Source organism: Heterocephalus glaber, unplaced genomic scaffold, assembly GCF_053883595.1.
Source record: "Heterocephalus glaber isolate CG9 unplaced genomic scaffold, H.glaber_assembly_v1.0 deba00001608, whole genome shotgun sequence".
Classification (NCBI taxonomy): Eukaryota; Metazoa; Chordata; class Mammalia; order Rodentia; family Bathyergidae; genus Heterocephalus; species Heterocephalus glaber.
The window spans coordinates 36,824,940-36,838,669 of NW_028258379.1; the positions used below are offsets into that span (position 1 = coordinate 36,824,940).

Genomic DNA, 13,730 nt, shown 5'->3' on the forward strand with positions numbered 1-13,730 from the left:
ACTTCTCCGAAAACCCGGTCAAGCTTTTTCCCAGCATGCAGCACACAGAAAGCAAAACCTCCGGGACCGTCCATTTCACAGCTATTCTTGGGCAAACAAGAAGAGTCCCACAGGCACAGAACAGAAGTACATTTCATTACCCTAAGAAGACTCCAAGAACGGAAGGTGAGGCGCAGAGGTCACTGTGTTCTGACATGCACATTTGGCTAAACAATTAGCTGTTTTGTGCATTGTCATAAAAGACAGCACCTCCCATAAAACGTCCAAATGTTACCAAGGGTAGAATTGGACCTCAGGGCCCTATTTTCTGCCGCCTTGCAAGGCAGTAATTATGTCAGGCAGAGGTCCTCTTCTTCGCTCCGCATCTCCCATCCTGCCTTCTATCGTCCTCCCCTCCTCAGAAGCTTGGGGGTCACCCATGCAGAGCCTCGGGACCTTATCTAGAAGACACGCTCCACCTCTCCACATCGCCGCGCCAGCAGCAAAAGGTCGCTGAGCGTTATTCAGCCTCCACCCAGTGCGTCACTCACAAAGCAAAGGGGTTTGCAAAGGTGCCGCCAGCAGAACCACGGGAGCTCCTGAGGAAATCCTGCCCGTGTGGCCACCCAGCACTGCAGACCCCTGTGCCTGTGCCTGGAGACCCAGGCATGGCTCCCTGACCAGAGCCGTCACCCTGTCTCCCAGGAGAGACTCAGACCCTGTGACCTGATGACTCTTCATTTCCATCCTCTTCCACGCAACCCACAGGCAACGTCTCCCAAGCTCAGGGCAGGTCCCATCCCCTCTGCCTCGCCGCCCCGTCCTGCCACAGTCCCACCATCCTTCAAGAATCCACCCACCCTTAGCTCCTCCAGAGCCCACCTGACCTGTCCTCAGCAAAACAAACTGGGTTCAGCTCCCGCCTCCCTCAGCCCCATAGCAGCTCCAGCCTTTGAGTCCCAGCTGAAGGCGGGGAAGACCCGCTCTGGCCTCCAGCCTGCCAAGAGGCAGCGGGCACAGTGGTAGAGCCCTAACAAACATCTAGGGGTAAATCACACTTTCATCTCTATTAGCTGTGCGGCTTCCATGTCAGATTTTTCTTAATGTATTTTGCCTAGCACGGTGGTGCACACCCGTAACCCCAGCACTCAGGAGCCTGAGGCAGGAGGATGGCAACAAGTCAGAGGCCAGCCTGGGCTACATAGTGAGTTCAAGGCCAGCCTGAACTACATGGCAAGATCCTGTATCCAAAACAAGTGTGTTTTGTGTTCTAAAATATACATGCATATATTGTGAATTTGACATTAGGTCCCCAAAGCAGGTGTGATGTCTGTGCTGGGGCTCCACAGGCTAGCTTCAAGGCCCTCTTTGACTCTAGGAGGCCCCACTTCCAGTCAGTTGTGCACACCAAAGGCTAGCACCTTGATTTACCCGGAAGTAGGGAATCATAAGACTTTTGTGCCTAGCCTTCCATCTTTTTTTAAAAAATATATGTGAGTGTGTGTGTGTGTGTGTGTGTGTGTGAGAGAGAGAGAGAGAGAGAGAGATGGTTATAATGAGATGTCCCCTCAAAGCCTCAAACCATCATAGGTCAGGATTATTATGGGGGTTTATAGCTGACTTCCTGTTAGGAGGTGTGGAAGAGGTGGCTGACCTAGGGTGACCCGGAAGGGCTAACCTTCTTCCTAGCTCCTTCCTTCACACTGCTTCCTGTCTGCCATGCCCTGAGCAGCTCTCCTGCACCCTGCCCCTCTTCTATGCTGTCCTCACAAGGACTGAAACTTTTAAAACATGCGCCAAAAACTTCTCCTCCTTTAGGTAGCCGTGTTGGGTATTTTATCCTAGCAATGAGAAAGTGACTAAGCTGGTGTATGTAAGTTGGCAGGGAGAGGATGTGAAGATCCAGAAGCAACAGCGAAGGCTAATGACTCAAGAGTCTCCAGAGCGGCTCAAAGCAACTGTGAGCGGCTTCCAGGGCAGCGCCAGTGCCCCTCAGTGCTGTGTTCTTCCAGGCATTCCTGGTGACCACGAAAGAGCAACCCACTCCTGTCTTCCCTGAAGGTTCAGTCCCCATTTCTGGCCCTGGGCCCATGCCAGATCCCCTTACTGATGGCTGGGGATGCAGACAGCCCAGATCTGGGTCCCAGTCTTGCAGGTGGGTGATCCTGTGCCAGGCAGGCCAAGCGGAGTCCAAGCTTGAGGCCCACACAGCCTGGCACGCCCTGAGGACCGAGGAGCCGGGTTCTCCAGGGACCACATGATTGAAGAACGGAGCGTTGGGATGGCCTCGCCCCTGCTCCACAGAGAGGGAGGACAGGGAAGAGGGGATCAGAGACAAACACAGCCACCCTGGACTTGGGCAGAATTGGGGCAGGAAAGGATTGCAGGAGGAAAAGCTCCGATATTGGATTTTCAGAGCTCTCGCCCATCTTGGGGAGTCTGTCATAAAGGAGCTTCTTCAGCCTCACAGCAGAAGTATGGGGAGCTTCCGAGCTTGGCCAGGGCCTTCACTCAGTCAGAGCAGCAAAGAAGAGAGAAAGCACTGGGTAGACAAAGACATTGTTATTTTTTTTGTTTTGTGTTTATTTAATGAGTTTCATCATCTCAGAAATCTTTCTCTTCATCAGATGTTTGATACCCTTGCAAAATTTTTGGTTTTTGAACTTGCATGTGGACCTTTACTCCATCAATTATGTAATTTTCATGTTGCACTGCATTCTGAAGTGCTTCTTCTGAAGAAAAGTAAATCCAACACATACCTTTATGAAAGCCAGTCTCTTTATCAAAAGGAAGAATGCACTTTCGTATATGGCCAAACTGAGCAAAGTGTTTTCTCAGCTCATTGGCTGTTGCAGTCCAAGGAATTTTCTGGACAAAAGCAACCTGCCGAGTAAAATTCGTACACAGTGCCAGGGTATCCCTCGCTATGGAGGCTGCCATCATTCAAGACACTGTTATTAAAAGGCATCACAGCTCCACATTCTTGACTTGAAAAAATAATTTATTTCTTTTTTCAGACAGGATCTTGCCAGGTAGCCCAGGCTGGCCTGGATCCTTGCATCTCAGCCTCCTGAGGGCTGGGATTACAGGTGTGCACCACCATGCCCAGCAAACTTCAAGTCTTCTCTACTTGATGCACAGCAGCATGACTGCAGTCCACACAGCCTCCCATCTGATTCAGAACCAGGACCCTCTTGAGCCGTGGTCACCCTCATTAAGTACGCTTTGTGCTGGCTGAGTTTTTTCCCTTTGCTTTCTATCTTTTTCACATTTATATGTTGCTTAAATTTTTAAATAATGAAGACCCATCATTCTATAAAAATGATAATAATTATTCTTTTGAAAAAGATGGGCTTTTTGTCTACACACAGGAAACAGGGATGAAGAGCATTTTGTGGCACTTCGCTGGCATGCTGCAGACCTGGGAACGAGGGTGCTGTCCCAGGGTCACCAGGATAGCATCGCGGGCTCAGCCGGTCAGCGGACACGTCCCCACTGCACATTAAAATGGCTAAGCCAGCTGAAAGTGTTTGTCCCCATCCTACTCACATGCATAAAAGATGTTTATGAATTAATAATTTTGTAATATGGAAACTCGCTTGTATTACACACTACAGTCACATGCCTTCCTAGGAAAAGTGTTTCTAGTCCAGAAAGCAGGATCTATATTCCTTAGTGATCCACGAAGAGCCCCATGTCTTCCAGATGGGAGTCTTTGTCCCTCAAATACACTGAGACCCACTGGAGGAGGACAGGGGAGGCCCATTTGCTGAGGCGTCGGGGTCTTGTGTCCCCACCAATGGAGAGAAAAGCTATAGATGATCACATCTCCACAGCAAGTCCAAAGAACTGGGTGCAGCTGTAGGAAATAATTGGAGGGTGTCTTGGTTACTTTTCTGTCATTGCTGAGACAAAATACCCAACACCCAAAGTTAAAGGGGGAGAGGTTTATTTAGCTCACAGTCTGTAGAAGTTTCAGTCCATAAACAGCTGTCTCCAAGGCAGAGTGGCATATGGCAGAAGAACAACAGTTCGTGATGGTGGAAGGTAGCAAAAGCAACAAGGGAGTGACCTCAATAGCTCTTTCTGCCCCCTTTATTTTAAGCAGATTACTTAGGGCGGGAGCACTCATGCCCTTAATCCTAGTGCCTTTGAGCCTAGCATTGCACCATGAATCAATTCCAGAAAAAGCCCCACCTATGACTTCATGAGGCTTTGGGGGGGCATCTAAACACAAGCCATAACAGAGGCTTTTGAAATTACATCTGGGTTCATGGGGAAAGGACAGTGATTAGTGAAGCCAGCCACAGCTGTGGAATATTGAGCCATGCGAATGCTGGGAATTTCTGGTGTGGTTCTAAGTTCTCGTATGTAGCGCCTTCATCAAAATTTTCCTTCTGTTACTTCTAGAGATGATTAAATTGCCTGGAATATTACAGAGGAACAAACTCCCCCCACCCCGGGTTCTTACCTCACCTTCTTCCCCAGGAACATCTGAAATTCGGTTTAGGTATTCTTTTCTGTCAGTCAGTTTACATTCAATAAAATCCACTAATTAGAAGTGTACAGTGATGTCAGATTTGAAAAGGACATACAGTCCTCTTAACCACCACTACGTACCTGATATGGAATGCGTCCATCTCCCCAGAACGTTTCCTGGTCCCCTCTGAAGTCAGTTCCATCCTTCAGTCCCCCGACGTGGACATTGGTTTGTTTCTAGGATTTTTAGCTACAGTGATGAGACTAAGGAAACACCTTTGGGTAGAGGTTTTCTTTCTGTTTGGTCAATACCTGGGGATGCAATCGCTGGGTCAGGTGGTAAGGGTACGTTCAACTTTGTGACAAACTATCAAGCTGTTTTCCAAAGCTACGGCCCACTTGGAATTCCCACAGAAATACATGGGATTCTGGTTCTCCTCTCTCATTTCAGGACTTGTTATTATCCACCTTTTAACACTGGTATTGCATTCTTTGCGTGGAGCTGATACCTGTACATAACACATCCTAATTCCTTTCTTCACCCCCTTTCCCTCTCCTTCCTCCCTTTCCGCCCATCTCTTGATCCTCTTCCCCTTTGAGAATGATTGATCTCCCTACTTTCTATTATCTTTTATTTTGCTCTTTATTTGTAATTTGAGTTTCTCATATAAGAGAAACCATGTGCTACTTAAGCTTGTATGTACAATTTATTTCACTTGACAATATGATCTCAGGTGCATCCATTTTCCTCAGATGACTCAGTTTATCCTTCTGTATGGAAAAGTAGCACTTCATTCATCCATCAGTTGGTGGACATATAGGTTTCTTCCAAGATTTAGCTATTATGAATTATGCTGCTATAAACATGGATATGTGTGTATCACTGTAATATGATGCCTTTAACTCTTTGGAGAAGATACTTAGAAGGAGAATAGATGGGTCAAATGGAAATTCTAGTTTTAGTTTTTGGAGGACTCTCCATACTGATTCTCATAGTGGTTATACCAGTTTACATTCCCACCAACAAGGTAGAAATGCTCCTCTTTCCCCAAAGCCTCACCAACATTTGTTGTTATTTGATTTCTTGATGATGGCCATTCTTTCTGGGATGAGATGAAATTCAGTGTTGCTTTAATTTTCACCTCTCTGATGGCCAGTGATATTGAACATTTCTCTGTGTATTTACTGTGATAACGGTGAAGATCTTTTCATGTGCTTGGCATCTGTACACCATCTTTCCCATCTAATTTGTTCAAATCTTTTGCCTGTTTTTTATTGAGTTGTTTTTCTTTTATTACCGGGAAGTAAGAGCTCTTTTATATCTGGCTATCATTTCTTCATTAAGTGTGTATTTTGTAAATGTTTTCTCCTTATCTGTGTTGGCTTTGTCATTCTCTTAATGACATCTTTTGAGGAGTAAATGATCTACATTTGAAGCCCACTGATCTATATTTTTTTTCCTTTTAGTTGATGTATTTTATGTTTTATTTTACAGCTCTTGCCAAGTACAAGATCATGAATTGTTTCTCCTACATTTTCTTTAGAAGCTTGATAATCCTAGTTCTCACATTAGGCCTTCATCCATTTTTGTGTTAATTTTCTTTTTGGATAATTTTTTGGTAGGGGAAGTAAGTGAGGTAAGGATGGTCTTTTTGCATAAAGATATCCAGTTCATTGAGCTGCCTTAGGATTTAAGTCAAACATCAAGTAAACATATATATATTATATTTATAAATATATATACATATGTAAACATATGTATATGTACATATATGTGTGAGTAATTCTATTTCTGGGCTCTATATTATACTTCATTGATCTGTGGATCTACCTTTTTGCCAATACCAGCAGTCTTGATTAATGTATATTTACAGTAAGTGTTGAAGTTAGATTGTGTGAGTATCCTGATTTTTCAAAATTATTTAATCTCTTCAATATTCTTAGTATTTATATATCAACTTAGGAATTGGTTTGTCAATTTATATTTTTAAATCCTTCTAGAATTTCAATTATGATTCCTTTGAGTATGTAATTAAATGTAGGGAGACTTAATATTGAGTTGTGTAATCCATGAACATAGTCTATCTCTTTATTTAGTCAAATCTTTTAAAATTTCTTTCAGCAACCTTTTGTAGTGTTCAGTGTATAAACATACATTTTTTTGTTAAATTTATCCCTTAAAATTTAATTCTGTAAACTGTAAATGGTACTGTTTTTTAATATTTCAAATGATGATTATTCATTCATATTATATAGAAACACAGTTTACTCTTGTGTACTGACCTCATATCCTATAATCTTAAAAAGCTCTCTTTAGGCCTTTTAGGGGATTTAGCTCAGTGGTTCCTCCACCTGCCTTGCAAGCACAATGTCCCGAGTTTGATCCCAGCTACCAAAAAAAAAGCTCACTTTATTTCTAGTAGGTTTTCTTTTGTAGATTCCTTAGAATTTTTTACATGGAAGATAAGGTCATCTGGGAAGAAACACAGTTTTGCTTCTTTATTTCCAATCTGTGGTTTTTTTATTTCTTTTTCTTACAGCATGGCAATGTGTAGGAGTTCACATTTAATGATGAATATAATGGTTATTATATTGCCCCATTAATATATGGACCATTATAATGGTCATTGTTCCTAATCTTAGGGGAAAACATTGTCTTTAACCATTAAGTATAATGTTAGCTGTAAGGTTTTGTCGATTTATAAAATTCCTTTCCATAACTAGTTTGCTGAGTTTTTAATCATTAAGTGTTAAATTTTGTCAAATACATTTTCTGAATCAATGGAGATGATCTTTTTTTTCATTTTAATCTGCTAACATGACAAAATACATTGATTTTTTTTGTATGTAATTTCTGGGCTAAACCTTACCTGATCATAATGTATTATCATTTTATATATTATTGGATTCAGTTGACTAAAATTTTAGTGAGGATTTAGGTCCAAGAGGGATATTAGTTTGTAGTCCTCTTGTATCTTTGTGTGGTTTGGCTATCAGGGTAATACTAGCCTCATAAATAACTTAGATGATTCCCTCCTATTTCCAGGAAGATTTAGTGTATATATTTTTTTCTTAAATGGCTGGTAGAATTTACTAGTGAAGACAGTTGAGCCTGGAAGCCCTTCCTTTCTTTCTTTCTTTCTTTTCTTTCTTTCTTGAATAGCTTTTTAACTACAAATTTGTTTTAATACATATACAGCTATTTAGGCAAATATAGAACTATTCCAGATGTTCTATTTCTGCTTGAAAGAGCTTTGTTAGTTTGTGTATTTCAAAGAACGTGTCCTTCTTATCTAAATTGTGGGATTTATTGGCATAAGGTTTCCATAGTATTCTCTTACTGCTATTTTAATATCTGTATGTATTTAATAGGGTATGTAGTGATGTCTCCTCTTTCATTCTTGGTAATTGCATCGTCTTTCTTTTCCTGGTCAGTCCAAATGGAGACTTTTTCTGATTATTTTTTGTTGAGTTGCCCTCTTTTTCTAGTTTCTTAAAATGGAAGACAAAATTATTGATTTGAAACCATCTCTCAATATAAGATTGAATGCTATAAATTTCTCTTAAAGCACTGCTTTAGCTATGTCTCACAAATTTTGATGTTTGGTTTACATTCTCATTTGCTTCCAAAAAATTTTTTTTAATTTTCCTTGTGATTCCTTCTTTGACCCATGAATCATTAAGAAGTTCATTTACTTTCCAATTCTTCTGAGAATTTTTCAGATATCTTTTTGGTATTGACTGCAGGTTTAATTCTACTGTGATCAGAAAACATTCATATGACTTCTAGTCACTTAAGTTTATTAAGACATCTTATAGCCCCAAAATGGCCTGCCTTGGTAAATATTTTTGTTTTCTTAAAAAGAATGCTTACTTTGATTTTGTTGATTGAAATATTCTCTAAAGGGCAATAAGGTCAAATGAATTGATAACAATGTCTTTCACATCCTTTTTTATGGTCTGTATTTGTTTTACCTAGTATCAGGAGAGGGATATTGAAATATCCAACTATAGTTCTAGATTTGTCTATTTTCCTTTTTATAGGTGAATCTCAACTTTTTCATTTGAGGCCCACTTAGCAATTGATCTTGCAATTCATTAACCTACCTATTCCCATTTTCCAAGGCAAATTACGAAGGAAAAAAAGATTAACAAAAGTAAAGGCTAAAAGGTATTGTACCAATATGGTACTAGGAACAATTTAAAACCACATGAATCCATGACCACTTTGATAATTTAAAAGAACAAAGTGTCTTAGTTACTTTTCCTCATTGCTGAGACAAAATACCCAACACCCAAAGTTAAAGGAGAAAAGGTTTACTTTAGCTCACAGTTTGTAGAGGTTTCAGTCCATAATCACTGGCTCCAAGGAAGGGCAGCGTAGCAAAGGGGCATTGCAGAGGAGAAACAGTACATGGCAAGCAGGCAGAAGACAGCAAAGCAGCAAGCAGCAGCAGAACCAGTGAAACAGCAGAAGCAGCAATAGACCTGCCTTCTTCCTGTCCTTTTAATCCCTTCCAGGCTACCTGACTTTTGGGTGGTGCCACCCACACCCAGGGTGAGGCCCTCAAATCCCAGCATCACGTACATCCTTAATCCCAGCATCACACACCCTAACCCTGCCACCTTTGAAACTCCCCACCTGTGACCATATGAGGCTTTGGCAGGACATCTAGATGCAAACCATAACACTATAATTCTTAAAAATTCAGAGCATTTGAACTGTTTGTCTAAATACTTGGCAAAAAGATTTTTTGCTAAAGAATTTTACCAGGAATTTTGCGATGTGACGAGGAAGTCAGACTTTCTGATAGAATGCTAAAATATAGAGTTCTCAGTGGACTCTAGCAATGTATCAAATTTACTTTGTGAGAACTATACTTGGCAACCTTTAATAACTCAAGGAATGACTGGCATGCAGACACGGGTCATACATGAGAAAATGAATGGGATTGTGCATTGTTCGTTACCGGAAATGGCTTCTGAACGTGCATTTTTAGTAGCCTGTGACCTTGCAGATTGGGATTCCCACCAGCAGGCTATGGACCTCACACTGAGAAACACAACTCCATATGAGGGCCCAGAAGGGAAACGGCTTTCAGGGTATTGTGCCAGGGAACTCTTGGCATCTCCTGGAGGCCCACTATGGTTCTTTCCACGATGATTACCCTACTCATATTCATTTTCCCTTTGACAACTAGGAAGTTCAGAGCCAAACTTGCAAGTCAAGCTTTAAGATCCTGTTCCTTGGGTGTTTTCTTCTCACTTCTTCTATTTCAAATTGGCATTTGCCCTAATCTTATTATTCGTACTGTTCTAATGGGTTGGACATACATCTCATCAGCCACGTCTTTTTTCTTTATTATTTGTGTGTGTATGTGTGTAACAAGTCATTGCATGAAGGAATAAATACGTGACTCTGTCTGAAGATCCTACATATATTTCTACAGCCCCTGAATGCTAAATCCCTGACCACAGCTTCACAGTCTGTCAACCTACTGAGACCCCTGCCAAGCAGCTAAGAATACCCTTACATAGTTTCAAGCTTAACCCTTGGCAGTCAGAGGTGAAGTTGCAGCTTCCTGTGGCCTTCCTGACTGAGCAGCACTGTGGATCAGAGGCTCAGATAGGGCCCGGTGGGCACAAGGGGGCTGTGTATGAGAAGTCATCCTGACCAGACTGCCTCTCAAGCAACCTGGATGCCCAGGGTTGTTTTGCACATTCTGCAAGACCAGTTACCAGGGTCTAGAGTCCTCGCAAACATGACATTGTAATTTCAGTTATGTTTTATTTATGGGGAGTAGTGCGGCAGCCAGAGTGTGTTAACAAACAAAGATGATTGCTTCTGAGCCACTCTCTCGTCCTGAGGTAATTAACACAAAGTAATGCACCAGTCGGGGGATTCAAAGAGGTGGAAGTCTTTTCCATAGGAAAATGATCTGCAGCCCCCAGGCCAAAAGGGTGGGATCCAGGAAAGCAAGGACACGTTTTATCTTTGGTTTAAGGTGCATCATTAAAAGGCACTGGCATAAATTATTCTTCCTTTTAAAAAAATCCATACAACCTTAAGAAAACTACAGAGTATAAAATGTCAGGGGCAGAGATGTGTGGATTTGCAGCTGTTAGCAAAGTGGGCCGGGGGCTCCATGTGTGTCTTGAACAGCATAAATTAAAAATATTGACTGCAAACAAAATAGCATTTGCAATCAGCTCAATGTTGCAATGTGTTATACAGACCATTTGCTTTTAAAAAAATTAAAATATGAATCAAACTTGGATGACAAAGAAGTTCAACTTCTCCGGAAAAAATCAAATACATCATCAAAAGGTCACCATTCATAGACAAATTGCTGTTAAAATTTATTACTTGTTTGCAAAATGTACCGTTGATCATTGGTAACTGCTAAATGCTTGGGCGCCCCTGACAGAAGAAATAAATAAATAAAGCACCCTGCATTCATTAGGGAGAAAAACAGGAAAAGGTACCTGGAAGGCCAGCACCCAGCTGGAGGAGGGTAGAAAGAGTAGAGGCTGCTGGGCAAGGGGAAGCAGAAGAGGAACCAAGGAGCTCAGGGTGGAAAGAAAGAGAGAAATAATCACTGCAAGCGGGCTCCTTGTACTCCCTGGGATAGCCCGAGATGACCGATGAAAAGCACAGAAGGCCAAGCTTCTCCGTGTCAACCAGCGAGAGTCCTAAGCATGGCAGGACGGCACCTGCACGTTCTGTCCCACTCAGGCACTGTCCCAAGAGCCTTGCCCACACCCTGCTGTGTGCCAGGTGCTTGTACCTGCTCGCTTACAGGAAGGGTTCCCCACCTGGCTCGGAACGACCTGCCGGCAGAGACCATGCAGGGCCAGATCTGCCCCTCCAGCGGCCGGCAGAACTCCAGGCACCACACGGCACTGTGAGGGCTTCGAGGCATGCGCCCCACCTCGCCTCCATCCTCCCCACACTGGACAACAGCCAGGGCCCACCAGCACATGGCGTTCCTCTGGCCATAGGCCTGGCTCAGGAAGAGCCACCTGGCTCTTTTCAGTTTAGAAAGATGTGAGCGGAAGTTGGCTAGAAATATTCTGGAGTCTTCTGAGGAGCTCTGCTGCTCATCTCAACAACTGGAGCAAGGAGGTACTCTTGTTGCTTACATTTTACAGATGAGGAAACTGAGGCACAGAATGGTCACAGAAGCAAAAATGTAGAATGGGATTCAAGCCCAGGACCTATGAGGGGAGCTCTTGAAGGAACCTGGAATGGAGGTGGTGGCTGAGTTGGAGGTGGACCCCAGAGCCCCACAATCTGGGGCCCTCAGAGAAAGGGGGTCCCACAGCGAAAGAGAGGCCATGCCCCCTGTGTACCCCTGAGCAAGCCCCTGGGGCTCCTGAGTCCTGACATGGGGGTCCTTGCTGCCCTGCTGTTCTGGGAGGGCCTGGGAGGGGGCTGTGTCACACCCCCAACCCCTTCTTTATCCCCTCCTTAAGGCAGACTTCCCAGGTCACCAGTTCCAGTCTGGCTGGAGGCCACAGGGCTGCATCAGGGCAGATGTGTGCAGAGAAAGAAGGCTCTGCTCAGCCCGGGTGGTGGGAGGTCCAAGGGGCGGGGCAGAGGAAAGTGACCTTGCAATCTTTGCATAGAGCTTGGAAGGGAAAGGACAGGCATACCCAAAGGATGGGCTCCAGGCAGAAAGCCAGATGCCCAGGAAGGAGCCTACAGGTCGGGGGTGGGGGCCTGTCTGAGGCGTGCCTGGTGGCAGAGGAGCTGGGTGGGGAATCGCCATCACTTTGAGGGCTTCACACAGCCTTCGTTTTCTGACATGCCCAGGAACAAAAGCTCTTTGGAGCCTTTCCTCATGCACTGTGATTCTCCCTGCCAGCCCTGCCAAAGGGACAGTTTGTCCTCCCGGTTTGCAGAGAAGGAACCAGAGGCAGAGGTGATGGGATGTGTCCGGGTCACCCAGGGGCAGGGGCAGAGCTGGGGCTCCTCTCCCAGCTGAGAGCTGCAAGTCAAGTTTCATTCACGAGGCTACCATGGCCCGGCCTGAGCCCTGTGCCCACCAGCTCCTCCTGTCCTTCAGCCTGTGTCCCCTCAGCCTCCCGGGAGGCAGGCCCTGGGGTGAAGTGTGGACAAGGAGCCATGAGGCCCAGGTAAACTCCCTGCCTCCAAAATTCTCTGGATTTGTGCTGAAGTACATACCCCAGGCCCTGCCCTGGACTTCTGGACCCAGAATCTGAGCAAACTGGGAATCTGTATTTTAACAAGCTCTACAGATGCTTCTTCCCCTAGGTAAAGCATGCAAACTGCACTTCTTCGGGGAGCGGGGGGGGGGGGGGGGAGCTTTCTTGGGAGGCAGCCAGGCCTCTGGTCAGGGCCACACTCTTCCCTGGAGTCCTGGGAGTGACCCAGAGTGGGGTGCAGGGAGGGAGGAAATGTGACCCCCAGAAGTGTGCAGGGAGCTCACCACAAGGAGGGAGGACCCGGAAGAGGGCTGGGGACCCCGTGCTGGAGAGGCGCTCAGAGAGGGAGCCAGCCAGGCAGAGTGAGGAGAAAGGAGGAACAGGGAGTGGCTCCTACCTGCCATGTCTCCCAGCCCCTCCTAAGAGCCGGCCAGCCCCCTCCCCACATGCCCGCCACCCCCAGCCCAGCTGCTGGACACCCAGGGCTGTGCCAAGTGAGTCTCCGTGACTGTGCCAGGCTAGGTGCACACATGGCGAAGGGCAGCGGTAGGTAGAGCCTGACACCAGGAGCACAGAGGCAGGGGAAACACTCAGGTCCTCGGCCAAGTGTGCAAGGCCATGTGGGGGTGGAAGGCAGGGACAAAGAGGCTGCTGTGGCCTGGGATGGGCTGGGGACTTTCTAGGAACATGGGGGTCATGACTCAAAAAGAAAAGAGAGGGCAAATTGGACTTCATTGAGTACCATCCATGTCCCCGTGGCCTCATCTTTATCTTCTTGTTAGATCCTCCAAGAGCTCAGTGGTGGAGAAATCCTTGTACCCATATTACAGATGAAGAAACTGCAGCAGGAGGGTGAACAGCCACCAGGTCCTCAGCTGATAAGACAGTCCTACTCAGCCTCAGGTGTGTCCAGTGCTAAAGTCATGTTCCTTCCCTGCACTAAAGTTTCTCAGTGCTTCCAAACACACAGAACAATGCCCAAGACTTTTTTATAGCAGTGTAATTCAACAACAGCACAGTGATCGCAGGCAGTTGGTACAGGCCACAGCAAGGGAAGCTCACACAATAAATGAAGCAGGAGTCCAGAGGAGCACACAGTGTGA

The 13,730-nt window shown here is 45.0% G+C and overlaps 1 pseudogene; it reads right to left on the reverse strand.

Moving 5' to 3' along the window:
• Nucleotides 1–854: 854 nt before the first annotated feature.
• LOC147822829 (SRA stem-loop-interacting RNA-binding protein, mitochondrial pseudogene) lies at nucleotides 855–6,095 on the reverse strand (annotated as a pseudogene).
• Between the last annotated feature and the right edge of the window lie 7,635 nt (nucleotides 6,096–13,730).